At 46.1% G+C, this 14,336-nt stretch overlaps 1 long non-coding RNA gene across 1 annotated transcript; it reads right to left on the bottom strand.

Moving 5' to 3' along the window:
* Positions 1–242: 242 nt before the first annotated feature.
* Positions 243–8,115, bottom strand: LOC132653494 (uncharacterized). Its single transcript, XR_009591224.1, has 3 exons — positions 6,625–8,115; positions 4,435–4,556; positions 243–680 (listed from the first exon to the last, which is right to left on the bottom strand). It is a non-coding gene; the product is annotated as an uncharacterized LOC132653494 (long non-coding RNA).
* Between the last annotated feature and the right edge of the window lie 6,221 nt (positions 8,116–14,336).

Below are 14,336 nucleotides of genomic sequence, written 5' to 3'. Positions count from 1 at the left end.
AATTCTGCAGAGACTGAAGTAGCAGAATTGACAATAAGCTTGCCAATTATGCATTATTTTGGGCCTTTCTGTACAAATCTATTTTTTAGCAGACCAAAAATTATCTTCATTTAAACTCTCCTTTTTGTGATTCCCCCCCAACACACACACATACCTCCCATGAATTAAACTTGAGAGATCCTCAGAATTTACTGAATTTAGCAGTAACCACTCTGAACCTACCACATACTCAAACATGCCTCATCACACTTTTTTTTTTTTTTTCCCCGACAGTGTCATTCAAGCTGGGGATCAATGCCAAGGAAAAACCAGGGGAGGAGCACATGTTAAGTTTTTAAGTTGTTGAGTCAGGCTCAGCAGATCTATAGCAATTTCAGAAATGTTTTCCTGGTCATCATTATATTCAGTGTACTCTCCTCTGGCCTTGGGCTCATGCACAGACCTCTGAAGATGTCAAAAGAAAACCACGGAGCATGGAGGGCCAGCTGCAGATGCAGACCAGAGATGCTCTACAAATTCATCGGGAGTGCTGGAGAAATGGCTGACTGGTTAAGAGCACTTGTTGCTCTTCCAGAGGACAACAGTTGCGTTCCCGGGACTCGTGTCAGGCAGCGCGCAACTGCTTGAAACTCTTGCTCCAGGGTATCTGGCACATTCTTCTGGCCTCAGCAGACACACAACTTTTTAAAACAGAAGAAAAAAAAAAAGAGATGCATTTTGCTGGTTATGACATGCGGACCTAGATGGTAAGGCAACTTGCTTGTGGCAAGGACAAGGCTATGACCATGAGCAAGCTTTGCTGTTTGACCTCCACATTGCTCCCCTGTGCCTCTCTGTCAAGCTCACAAGTTACCATATTTAGCCCACTTATCTCCAAATCCCATCTGTCAGTCCCTAGGCAAGATGAAGTCTGAACTTTTTATATTTTATACCTAAGTCAGGGTGCCCGCCTGGTTAAAAAAAAAATCTTCCCTCTGTTCTACTGAATCTTATCAGGGCTACTGAAACGGAACTGTGAACTGTGGTCTCAGCCAACAGAATGTCTCCACATCCTGGAGGCTACTTTTCTAGGATGGAGAATCTGCTGTAGGGGCGGTTCCTTCTGAGAACTATGAAGGAGAAAGTGTTCTTTGCCTCTTCCAGGAATTCCTTGGCTGTGGTACCATCACTCCAATCTCTGCCTCCATCTTTGCAGGTCCAACTTTGCTACATCTATCTTTTTGTTTATTTAACTTTTTTTTATATATAATTTATTTGCTTCACATCCTGATTATAGCCCACTCCCTCTGTCTCTTCCTGGTCCCATCCTCCTTCTCTCTTCCCAGTTCCGCTCCCCTATTTCTCAGAAAGGGGGAACCCCTCTTCCCTCTAGATTTGACCCCAGCCTATCAAGTCTCATTAGGACTGCTTGCATCCTCTTTCTCTGTGGCCTGGCAATGTCTCCCCACCAGGGGGAAGTGATCAGAGAGGTAAGCATCAAACTCAATGTTAGTGACAGCCCCTGCTCCCCTTACTAGAGAACCCACATAGAGACTGAGGTGCCTATGGGCTACGTCTGAACAGGGGGTCTAGATCCTCTTTATACATGATCCTTGGTTGGAGCATCAGTCTCTGCAGGACCCCATGAGCCCAGATTTTTTTGGCCCTGTTGGTCTTCTGGAGCTCCTGTCTGCTCTGAGTCCTTCTATTCCCCTATTCTTTCCAATGACTCTCTGCGCTCTGCCCAAAGTTATATGAATCGTAGCATCTGCTTCAATCTCCTGTTGGGTGGAGTCTTTCAGAGGACATCTATGGTAGGCTCCCATCCTTTTCCCTGTCTATTGTTTGCCCTTCTGAATGAGAATTAAGCATCCTCCCTAGGCTCCTCCTCTATGTGTATCTTTGCCTTACCTTCCCTCTGAATGTGTCTCCGTGTCTCTAAATTTTCCCTTTCTATAAGGACATCAGTCATTGGAAGAGGGCCTACCCTAGTGATTCAATTTAAGCTTGATTATCTCTGTAAAGAGCCTATTTTCAAATAAGGTCACATTCTCGGGTCCTAGACTAGGATTTCTTATCCTTGAGGGCATACACAATTCAACCCAAGGCACCATCAAAAGTGTGTTCCCTGTCAGTTCAACTGAAAAACCACTACCTGATGAAGATACCCATGTACAGGCACACAGACAGCTGAGGGGAGTCTTTCTGTGCCCAGATGGTGTCTAGGCAAATAAGTAGAGACAAGCTTTAAAGTGTTATTACTGAGCCAGGTGTTGTGGCCCATACCTTTAATCCCCGCAATAAGGAGGCAGAGGCTTATTCCTGTGAGTTCTAGGCCAGCCAGGGTAACATAATGAGGCCCTTTCTCAAAAACCAAAGTACTGTTATTCTTGCTGTTTTTTGTTACTATTCTCAAAACTCTCTTTGTTCGGTTTTTATCATTTACTCGCCCATTCCTTCATTCATAAATTTGTTGTTAAATATGGTAGCCCCCATTCTAGGGCAAGGAATAAAACAAACACATATTCTGCTCTTTACTGCTCTGGTTTGCATATGGTTTAGTTGTGTCATCTAAAGGCCTATGAGTTGGAGGTTTAGTATCTAATTCGGGGGTATCAGTTAGGACGTGGTGGAGCCTTTAAGAGGTGGGGCATGGCCAGAAGTTGCTAAGCACCTTGAAGCATTCCAGGGGATGTTAAAGTAGCATGCTCTCTCAGTTTCTCATCTCATCCTGTCATCTGTCCTCCTCACATATGCCCCCACCATTGTGATGGTAACCCCGTGATCTCTATAGCAGAGTCAAAAGAGGCCAGCACTGTGTCCTTAAATGTGCGTAACTCTGAACTAAAAGGGCACAGGATCAGTGATTTTATTAGAGTTATAGACAATGGACAAACGTACTCATGCTGTTCAAACTGCGGTGGCAGGAGACAGATGTAAATTAAATACACGATCATGTTAGACTAAAACCAGTAGAAGGAAGAAAAACAAGCAAGGAAGGGCAAGTGCCAAGAGCAATAATGATGCCCTTCTGGTTAAGTGAAAAGCAACAGTCAGGCCGTACAGGTGGCATTAAAGATATAGGTGGAAGGAAACTAAATCAGTAGCTTCGGGAAAGCGCATTCTTGGCAGGAGGAAGAGCAATTATAAAGGCTGTGGGGTTACAGCATGGCTGCAGCAGCTGACAATAATGAGGAGACAATAAAGCCAGACTGGGGGAGCAGCGGGGGAGGGGGACCTCTGGAGGAGATGAAGCTGAGAAGCACTTGAGAGCATCGACCTTGAAGGATGCTGAAGAGATGTTGGCTTTTCACTTGGATAGACCTGAGCCCACCACTCCACGGAGGCCTTAAAAAGGGGGGACGATTGAATCTGACTCAAATTTATGCCTTTGCCATAGGACAAAAGCAGGGCGGTCATTCAGGGGCTATAATGGTGACTATAAGGAGGGTGTGATAAGGACCTGGACTATGGAGACAAGCAGAGTGGGTGAAAGGGCTTTCATTCCAGACTCTAGACCTATCAGATATATATATAGGTAATATAATAGGTATGGTTTGTTTAAAAAAAAAAAAGGGACTAATTCTAAGATTTTTTAGTCTGAGCAAGAAGTGGAGAGATGGTTATTATCGCTTGGATATGAAAGACAGGATATTCACAGCTCAGTTTGGAACAAGGGTGAGAGGCTCATGGGACTCCCCACATTGAAATATCATGTGGTACCGTGTGTCAGGCCCACCCAAACACTTAAGTATTATCCCTTTCCCAGTACACACCATGAGACAGCCCCTCCTTCTGCCCACGCACCCCTGATTCTCCGGTGAAGCTGAACATCCCTCTTCCCCGACTTGCTGTCTCAGCTTGCCTCTTCTGATCTAAAGCCCACATCACCCACTGACTTCGTGTTTTAATTCTGCAGATTCTGAGGCAGATACTTCAGAAGTGGAGGCCTGGTGGGAGCTCGTTACAGGCCTTCCTCGGCCTCCTTCATGCTCACAGGACTCCTGTGTTGTCTGGGCGCATCATCACACCTGGTTGGAGTCTCCTCCAACCCTCTGGGATCACACCTCTCCCAGACTGGTAAAGAAATGGGAAGGGGGTTGGGAGCAGAGCAGGCCAGGTGGGCTCTTGACTTGGAGCTAATGGACTGCTGGCCTTTCATTTCTTCTCTGGCCTTCAGCCCTACCCTTGTAAACCCAGTTAATTATTAGTATCTTTCTGAGAAGAACATTGGATTGTGCCATACAAACATTGTTAGAAAGAAAAACTAAGCCTGGTACAGCTAAACAAGTTTATTTGAGCAAGAAGAGCCTGCTAGAACTAGGTAGTACTGGGCCAAAATTATGGTTTGCCTCACCTCTATGCTGACCCCGGCAGACCCTGCCATGTCACACACATGCTGCAATAACCTCTCTTAATAGCCAGAGAAACAAAAAAGGACAAACAGGTATTTACCTGATAGGTACAGTTTGTTGTTTGTCTAATCTGGGCACAATTCGGTAGCCTTCATCCTGGGATTAGCTGAGGGGTCGGCTCTTGTGATTGTCTGGGGCTTACTTCCTCAGCTAGGTCACAACCTGCAGATACATCAGTTCAGATTGCAGTTCATTAGCTATGGGGTTCACTTAAGGCCAACATATTGTTCAAATGCAGGGGATGATACACCAAGACATCCCGACAGTGGCATGCACTTTGCTCTCAAGTTCATTTCGGCTTGAACTATCATGATCAGGGAGTAAACGCTGTATTCCCAGGGCATTCTGGGAGTTCTGTGTGCACTGTGCTAGTGCCAGCATGGTATCAGCTCCTTGCTTACTGGCCTTGATCAATTCCTGAAAACAACATCCCGAGGATTCAAAAGCGAGTTCAGCTTGAGATGCCTAGTCCACAGGGCTGGCTGGTTGGTATGTCCTGAGGGCCATTAGGGCCAAGGGTTCCTATGGGAAAATCACAACCGAGCTCTGGGGATCCCCTGTGACTCTCATTTAACTTCTGGTCTTGAGTTAATGGTCTGATTAGCCATGGAATCAATACTTATTTCAGTCCTTGTTGCCTGAATAGCATGTGCTCTTGAACTTCCAAGCAACTGTGTGTGTGTACATGTGAGCATGCTTGCATCTGTGTGTGTTTGTTTCAGTCAAGGTGGAAAAGAAAAACTTGCCGAAGTCTTATTTAGAAAGCAAAAGAAAACCCTTTTAATACTGACCCTCTAAACCAGCGGTCCTCAACCTTCCTAACGCTGCTACCCTTTAATACAGTTCCTCATGCTGTGGGGACCCCCAACCAGAAAGTTATTTCCGTTGTCACTTCCTAGCTGTAACTTTGCTACTGTTGTGAATTGTAAAGTAAACACCCGTGTTTTCCAATGCCCTTAGGTGAGCCCTGTGAAAGGGTCATTCCACCCACTCCAAAGGGGTCACTCCCCACGCCTTGAGAAATGCTGGTCTAGAACATGCACATACCTTATTCCTAGAACCTCGTCCATAGGTGTTTTGCCAAAAGAAATAAAAACGTAGGTTTACACAAAAACTAGAATCCAAATGTTTGAAACGTTTTACTAGCATCACTCTGACCCTCCTCCTTGGGAAAAGAGCAGCCTTCCCAAGGACACAATCGAACACAACATAACAAGTTACAGTAAGACTGAACACAAACCCTCGCGTTAAGGCTGGATGAGGCAACTCAGTAGAAGGAAAAGGGTCCTAAGGGCAGGCAAGAGTCGGGGACACCCCCACTCCTACCGTTAGGAGTCCCACAAGAAACCAAGCTACACAATCATAACGTATAGACAGAGGACCTAATACAGCCCCATTCAGGCTCTCTGACTGTCACGTCTGTCTCTGTGAGGCCCTCTGAGCCCTGCATAGTTGATTCTGTGGGTCACGTTCTCTTGGTGTACTTGACCCCTCTGGCTCCTTCAATCTTTCCTCCCACTCTTCTGCAGAGTTCCCAAAGCACAGCATAATGTTCTCCTGTGCATCTCTTTATCTGGTCCCATCAGCTGCCAGAGGAAGCCTCTCTCATGACAACTGGGCTAGGCAGCGATCTAGGAGTAGAGCAGAATAGCATCAGGAATCATTTCATTGACTTTTTCTTTTCTTTTCTTTTCTTTCAAATCATGTTTGGTTCTACCCTAGGTCTCTGGGTGATCCAGTTTCTTGCCATCCAGGCAGTGTCAGGCATGGGCCATGAGTCATTGGTTGGCTACTTCCACAGTTTCTGCTCCACCATTACCCCAGCTCATCTGTTAGGCATGAAAAATTGTAAGTGGAAGGTTTTGTGGCTGGGTTGGTGTCCAGTCCCACTGCTGGAAGCCTTGCCTGGTTACAGAAGAAGCCAGGAGTCCCTGATAGGCCCACTCAGATTTCAGGGAGTTTCCACTACACTAGGGTTCCATCTCATGAGCCAAGTGATCCCACCCCGTTCCAGTTGTCTCTCCCCGCCATTCATCCCCCACCTGGTGCCTGATCTCTCCTGTTCCCATCCTCACTTGCCCACAGTCCACCTGCAAAGTCTGTTCTATTTCCTCTTCCCAGATAGATCCAAGCATCCCCCTTAGAACCCTCCTTGTTAGCCTTTCTTGGTCTGTGGATTGTAGCATGATTATCCTTTACAGCTAATATTCACTTATAAGTGAGTACATACCATGTTTGTCTTTCTGGGTCTTGGTTACCCTACTCAGGTTAATTTTTTTCTAGTTCCATCCATTTGCCTGCAGATTTCATGATGTCATTTTTCTTTCACAGCTGAGTGACACTCCATTGTGTAATTGTACCACATTGTCAAATCATCCTTAATTAACATGTTCATTTCCTTCTACAAGGAGATCACAGGAAGCTCTGAAATATGTTATGTTCTATGGAGAAAAGGACTAACTTTGTTTGGCTAGTGAGAGGACAGCTAGCCGCTCTGTCCTGCCCTAAGAGTATATATGTGAAATTAGATGCAAGAAGAATATGTTGTCTTTCAGTTACTTCAACAAACTACCTAAGATAATTAACTTGTAAAGAGAAAAGGTTTATGTTGATTGATAGTCCTGGAGGTCAGTGGTGTGCTGGCTTTATCGCCCTTGAGGCATGACTGCCAGAGGGTATAGTGATGTTAAACCCACTACCTCATCACTAGGAAAGGAAAGGCAGGAACAGGAAGAACCAGGAGCTTCTTGCTGTACCCTGCTTCCAACAACCTAAAGACCTCTTTGAAGTCCCATTTCCTAAAGATTTCCCCAGATCCTGGCAGTGCTGTCTCGGATAATAAGACTTTAATATATGAGCCTTTGGAAAACTCCTAATTCTAAATGAAGAAGATGAGTTATTAACAGCAGGGCCAGGATCGAGCTCTTGAGAGACATGCCAAATCAAGTAGGGTGTATACACTCAGCCAAGAAAGTCCTAATACCAATGCAAGAACAAATGATGGATTCAAATTGTAGAATAATTTTCTACAGTTCCTCCAGAGTCCATGCAAAGGACACGATTCCACTGAATTCGTCTCTTCCTCTGGGATCATAGCGTTGCTGTTCTCAACATGGTGACTGAACACCGGACAAGGACTTGTGGGAGGAAAGGTTTAAGTCTGGCTCCTCGTTCAAGAGAGAAGGGTCCACGGTAGCAAGGAGATCATGGCGGCAGGGTTGTGAGGCCACTGGTATCACGGCATCTGCAGTCAGGAGGAGGAGGGGAATGAGTGCTGGTGCTCAGTTAAACACAGACATAGCCAGCAGGGTGGGTCCTGGATAGTTCCAGATCTGGTCGAGTTGACAGTGAAGATTCATAGGGATGTGTGACCGAGGGTTCTAGATGAAAACAGAGAGCAGCATGGAGCTCAGGTGCTGACTCTGCCATTAACATTGCCCATCCTCTACTCCATCTTGAGCACCCTGAGAAGGAGGCCTCACCCTCCTTCTCCTACCTACTAAGAACATGCAGCATCCTTCTCACTGACTACATGGCACATTTCACTCAGCTCAGACTTGACTTTTTGAAAGGATGGCTTATGTTACAATTCTTCTTTTAAATGTTCACTTTCCACGACTTGTGAAAGCTTTAGGCTCGGCCATGAAAGAAATATCTCGGAGAGCCGAAACTTCCCTTTGCTTTAGTTCTCCACTATTGCCAAATGTGGGTAAATACAGCTCTTCTTTCCAAACAGCGAGAGCGAATGGGACCCTCATACCACTTTATCCTCCCTTTCATACAAGGTACAAGGGTGAAAAGCCTCCAGGGTTGCAGAGCTTCCCCTAAATAAATATTTAATGGAAAAGAGCACTGGGCTAAAAGTCAATGCAAAACTCTGCCTGGTCAGCAGCTTTCACCTTTACCCCAGTTCCACTCCCCTCCAACACCCCAAATCTGCAAGCATAACCCAGTCTGGCCCCTGGAAGTCTTGTAAATCTAACCAGATACTCTGATATCTCTTCTGGCCTTTGATCTATTCTACACACACACACACACACACACACACACACACACACACACACACACACGGAGCCCACCTTTGACACGACTATTGCGTTCCAGCTCCATTTCCTAAACGTGAACACTCACGTTTATCACTGCCAACCACATAGGTCCTGGCGATTCTGAGTTTCTCACTTTGCAGTAGGAGCCCCTCTCCCAGGGACAAGAAACTCGTTCCTGATCATGGGGCCCACTCCTTGGGGCTGGGTACACTGACTGCTAGTGTGAGCCCCCTGCCCTGTCCACTCCTGGTTTCTCCTCTTAACGTTCCGCAGCTGCCAACGCTACCCCTTCCTTCTGCAGCCACAGTCTCGCCCCACCCAGGTAGGTTCCCCGGATCCTTGCGGTCTGACCCATTGGATAAAAATCTAGGCTAGGAGAAATGGTTCTAGTCCCCGAGTCTTCTGCTGTGACATCCCTGAACCACCCCAGCTCAACCTCAGGATGGGGGTGCAGCGTAAAGGCGCTGAGTGAGGGCTGAAGAAGGGTACATCTACACCCTCACCTGCAGTTTGAGGAATCTGTGAATACCACATTTCACAAACAGGGAGACAGAAGGTCCTTTTTCTCAACACACAAACCAAGCGCCTTTGCCTCACCTGTACTTACAGGCTTCCCAAAGCAAAACAAACAATGGATGGCCACGGGCTTCCATTCAAGGAGGTCCCAGGGAGACCTGAGAGAAAGGACTATGTTACCCCTGAGAGAAAGGACTATGGCATGGGTGCTCACAGATTTCTGCCCTCAAGACAAGTATTTCTTGGGACTCATTTTTAAAGTGGCCCCCGGAAGCGGTCAGAATAAAATGACCATGAGATGCAACTTAAAGCTGTCCCTCCCCAGAGCAAATCCCACTGGGTAACTATTATCCACAAACACACTATTAGCATCTCTCATGAAGTCACAGGCATAACAAAGACAGCCTACAGGGGGCAAGGCTGCCATCGAAGGATGAGATGCTTGTTGGGGGCCTGCTTTCCATTCATCCCCTCCCCCTTCCACGATATGGTGTGTGCATACGAGCATGTTTCCTTGTGGCCTGTCTTAGTTAGGGTTTCTGTTGCTGTTACCCCAGCAGCTCTTATAAACGAAAGCATTTAATTGGGGGTGACTTACATACAGTTCAGAGGTTTAGTCCATTGTCATCACGGTGGGAAGCATGGTGGCACACAGGCACACAGGCAGACAGACAGGGTGCTGGAGAGGTAGCTGAGAGTTTTATATGTGGATCCGAAAGCAGCAGGAAGAGACAATGAGCCACTAGACCTGGCTTGAACTTCTGCCTCCTCCAACAATGCCTACTCCAACAAGACCGTACCTCTCAATAGTGACAGTCCCTATGAGCCTATGGGGTCATTTTTGTTCAAGCTACCGCACCCTTCTTGTTCGTAGAAATATACTGAGTTCTGGCTGACAAGGACAAGCCCCATGCCAAGTCTTCTTTGGTTTGGCAAACTGTGTCATAGGCACATTTTGGGGGTTAAAAAATAGAGATTCTGTGGAGGCACCTAACCTGTCTATTCTAAGTCTATCTGAGTCCCAGCTGGCCTCGGATTCACAATCCTCCTGCCTCAGTCTCCCAGGTGCTGTGACTTCAGTTGTTTGCTACCACACCTGACTCAGAATAAATTCTTTTATTTTTTTAATGTGTTTTGAGACAGTTTCTCTGTGTACCCCTGGCTGTCCTAGAACTCTGTAGACCAGGCTGACCTCAGGCCCAGAGATCCTCCTGATTCTGCCTCCTGAGTGCTCAGATTAAAGGCATGCCCCACCACCACCTGGCTTTCAGAATAAATTCTTTTTTTATTAACATTAACATTTGTATTGATCCTCTGGGAATTGCATATCACACACCCTATCACACTCTCTTCCCAGTCCTTCCATGTCCCCACCCCAACTCTTTCGACCCAAAAAGTACTAACAAAAATAAGAATAAAAAAAAATTAAAAATAAGCAAGTCCAATTTGTGTTATCTTTATATTCACTGGAGCATGGTCAAACTCTCAGTGGTCTGCCCCTTAAGTAGAACTGAGTTCTTTCCCTCTCACACCCCTCCAGAAGCCATCAGTTTCGGAGAGCTACACTTCAGTATCCTTATCACACATTTTACATTTTCTCTTCGGTGGCTCCTTGTCTAGACTGTTACTTCTTTTGAGGTGGGGTTGGGTGGGGATAGGGGTTGTCACAGAGGCCTTCCATGTCGCTTTATCTCAACTGTGCATCTGCAGTCATCAATATCACAGCGAAAGGAGCCTTCCTGCTTTTTACAGTCAGCAGGAGCACAGGTCACAGGCCTCCACACGGTTTCTGGTGACAGCACAGGCCACAGACATCCACACGACCTTCGGTAACATGGGCCACAGACATCACCACAAACCCCGGCTGCAGTGGGACCATGGACCCAGTCATGGTCCTTGGCAGCAGCGTGGGCCCAGACATCCCCATGGCTTCAGGGGACAGCTCAGGATCACTGGTGGCAGCATGGCCCACGGACATCAACATCGCCTCAGATGGCGGCAGAGATCACAGATATCCTCATGGCTTTCAGTGGTAACTCAGGCCACAGACATCAGCAGGCCCTCAGGGAGGCAGGATGCAGAATAAATTCTTTAACTGACTTCCCTCCTTATGCATGGAGGGCATAATTTTCTATCCATAAAAACCAGCAAAGTAGGGGCTAGAAAGGTGACTTATTTGGTTAAGCGCTTACTGTGCAAGGACGAGGACTTGAACCCAGATCTCCAGTATTCACAGAAAAAGCCAGGCATGATGGCATGTGCCCTCAATCCCAGCACTGGGGAGTCAGAGACTGGAGGATTCCTGAAGCTCACTGGCCAGGGAGTCTAGCTTAGGAGGTGCAGCTTTGCTGGAAAAAGTTTGTCACATCACAGAGCTCACATGACCCCACCTTACTTTCAGGTTGCCCTCTTCCGCTTCAAGCTTGTGGTTGAGATGTGATCCCTCAGCTTCTTGCTCCTGTCCCCGTGCCTCTAGCTTGCTGCCATGCCTACCCTCACAATGGACTACTATCCCTCTGTAAGTCAGAATAAACTATTTCTTCCATGCTTTTCTTTTGGTCGTGTTGGTTTTTTTTTTGTTTTGTCTTGTTTTTGTTTGTTTGTTTGTTTGTTTGTTTGATACAGGGTTTCTCTGTGTAGCCCCGGTTGTCCTGGACTCACTTTGTAGACCAGGCTGGCCTCCAACTCACAGAGATCTACCTGTTTCTGCCTCCCCAAGTACTGGGATTATAGGTGTGTGCCACTATGCTAGCTGGTAGGCTACTTTTAAAATTCAACAAATGCAAAGGCCTGCAAAGGTCCCCCAGGGAGTGGGGTTGTGGTGATAGTTGGGGGAGGGGCTGGGAATGGAGAGAGCGGGCTTCCCTTCTCAGGCTCTGCTGTATATTTTGCAAACATGTGACTCTTACAAGAAAAAAAAACCACATTCCTGTCAGGGACACTAGTTTTTTGATGCAGACGAAGTGAGTATTATTCTTATTTCTCAAATGAGGAAGTTATGGTTTGATAAATTCCAGGGCTTTTTCCAAGATCCTAGGATTTGTTTTGATGGAGTGCAGTGTCTGATATGTTCTGAGGCTCATCTGGAGACTGTGTGACTTTGGCGATTCTGCCCCACCCTGTCCGTCTACAGGGGAAACATTTGCGTGTTTTGAGCACTAATGCACAGGACCAAAAGCTAATCCCAGACTTAAGTGTGGCCTCAACTATGTGATTTCCTCAAAAAATGGGTAGGAGATCACAGCATCCTGCAGAATGTCAGAATGTGTCAGAGAAGAAGGAATCAGACTTGGTGCTCTAAAGCCGAACCGAAGCACCTGCCGGGAGTCCACCTAGACGCCTGCCTGCTCACATTCACTTGTGCTGAGTGACAGAAGCAAGTCAGCAAAGCTCCCCACCCCTCTTGCTCCTCATCTAGGTACAGGGGACACAAGAAAACCCACATGTGCATAATTACGAGGCTGAATGGAGACAGCACACACTGTCAACGATAAACTTCCAGAAAAACTCACAGTTATTATTTTTAGGCCACTGAGCACGGAGTATAAAAATAACAGATGGCTTCCCTTTCCCCCTGAACTGATTAAAATCTGGGAGGGATGCACATTATCACCACATGAAAATGTTTCAAAGGTAGCTGCATTCCTGAAGAACTATCTCATTCAAAGTTCCCTTAACCCATAATCTTCCTGTACACACCAGCACCAACCAGGAGATGGGCTCTGGATTCAACACATCTGTACTCAAAGTGGCTTTTTTGTTGTTGTTAGTGGTGCTTTAGAAATGTCTTTGTACTGTCTTTTAAATTTTCTATCATCTCTCTATATCTATCATCTGTCTCCATGCCTGCCAAGTATCTATCAATCAATCAATCAATCTATCTATCTATCTATCTATCTATCTATCTATCCTATCATCTATCATCAATTATTTGTCTATCATCTATCATTCGTCTATCTATCTATCTATCTATCTATCTATCATCAATCATCTCTCTGTCTAGTGTGTGTGTTGGGGGAGAAGGGAGTTGGTTCTTTCCTTCCATCATATGGGTCCTAGAGATTGACCTCAGGTCATCGTGCTTTGTGGTGGATGCCTTACCCACGAGTCCTCTTGCCCGCTCTGAACTGCCCTTGTCTCTAGATTTCTTTGCTTTATGTGTTTGCGTGTTCTGTGTGCACATATGTATGGCGCTGTGTGTGTAGCGCCCGAGGAGATCAGAAGACAGCACTGGATTTGGATCACTATTGTTGGTGCTGAGAACCCGGCTAAGAGCCTCTGCAAGAAGAGCTAATGCTCTTGACCACCTGAGCCATCTTCCCAGCCCCCTGCACTGTCCTTTTTTTAGCTTGCGGTTCTTCTCCGAAGCTAACTGCACTGTAGATGGATAGTTAGCAGTGCTGGCCTTCCTTGTCTGAAACTGCTCAATCATGACATAGTCATGCATAGGACATTTCCAGAATTACTAATTTATAAAAGCTTAGCCGATTCCGTCACAGGATTAGAATGCTAAATTATTAAGAGCAATATTTTTTTTAACAGCCCTATATGAAAACCACTCATCAAAGTCTCTGCCCCTGGCTCATGGTATGTTTTCCTCCTCGGCCTGGAGCAGCTTGCTATCACGCTGTAGGGGCAGCCAGAAGACAATGGACCAAGTGTAGGATAAGTATCTTTCGGTCAGTGTGGGTTCTGCCATGCCCATTCAGGACAAATCGTGCCAGTGTGCAGGAAGTTCCACTATTTTAAATGCTGTTCTTTTAGAGCCTCTTCCTTACCACTGTAAAGAGCATTCTTTTAAATAATCAAAGCTCAAATTAGCATGAGATGATCTACCATTCAAACAATCTCTTAAGTCTTCAGAATAGAATTAGGGAGCACTGACAGGGTGAGGCTGCTAACCGAGGAAGAGTTTTGGAAGGATGAACATTTCATTTTGAATATGTTGGATAAAAGTACACTTTGAATATGCTTGAATGGAAAGCAATTGGGGAATGTGTTGAATAGAAGGGGCGTCCTAATTACTATAATGTGCCAATTCAAGGATACCGCTGGAAACTGCTCAATTTCAGAATCAATAGTTCTGATTGCTGCACTTTTGAAAGGATCTCAAAGCCTTTCTGTTTGGGAAGCTCTGGTACAGTCATCCTTTGAGGTTTATTCTAAGGACCCAGGGGTAGGGAACAAAGCCACTTTGCAAGGGTAAACATTTTTGCCCGAAATTCCAGAGGGATCTGGGATTTAAACCCGCTTTGTTGAACTCGCACATAGACTAGATGGTATTTTTCAATCGGTAAAAGTAATCGGCAATATTTGCCTAAAAGGAGCCGAGGATGAGAGTCCCACCGTTGGCTGCCAAAGTCGACATCAGATCCTTTTG

The sequence above is a fragment of the Meriones unguiculatus genome, chromosome 4 (genome assembly GCF_030254825.1).
Source record: "Meriones unguiculatus strain TT.TT164.6M chromosome 4, Bangor_MerUng_6.1, whole genome shotgun sequence".
In the NCBI taxonomy this organism is placed as follows: Eukaryota; Metazoa; Chordata; class Mammalia; order Rodentia; family Muridae; genus Meriones; species Meriones unguiculatus.
Note: the sequence above shows the minus strand (reverse complement) of the source record. Positions and strands in the feature narration are given on the sequence as shown.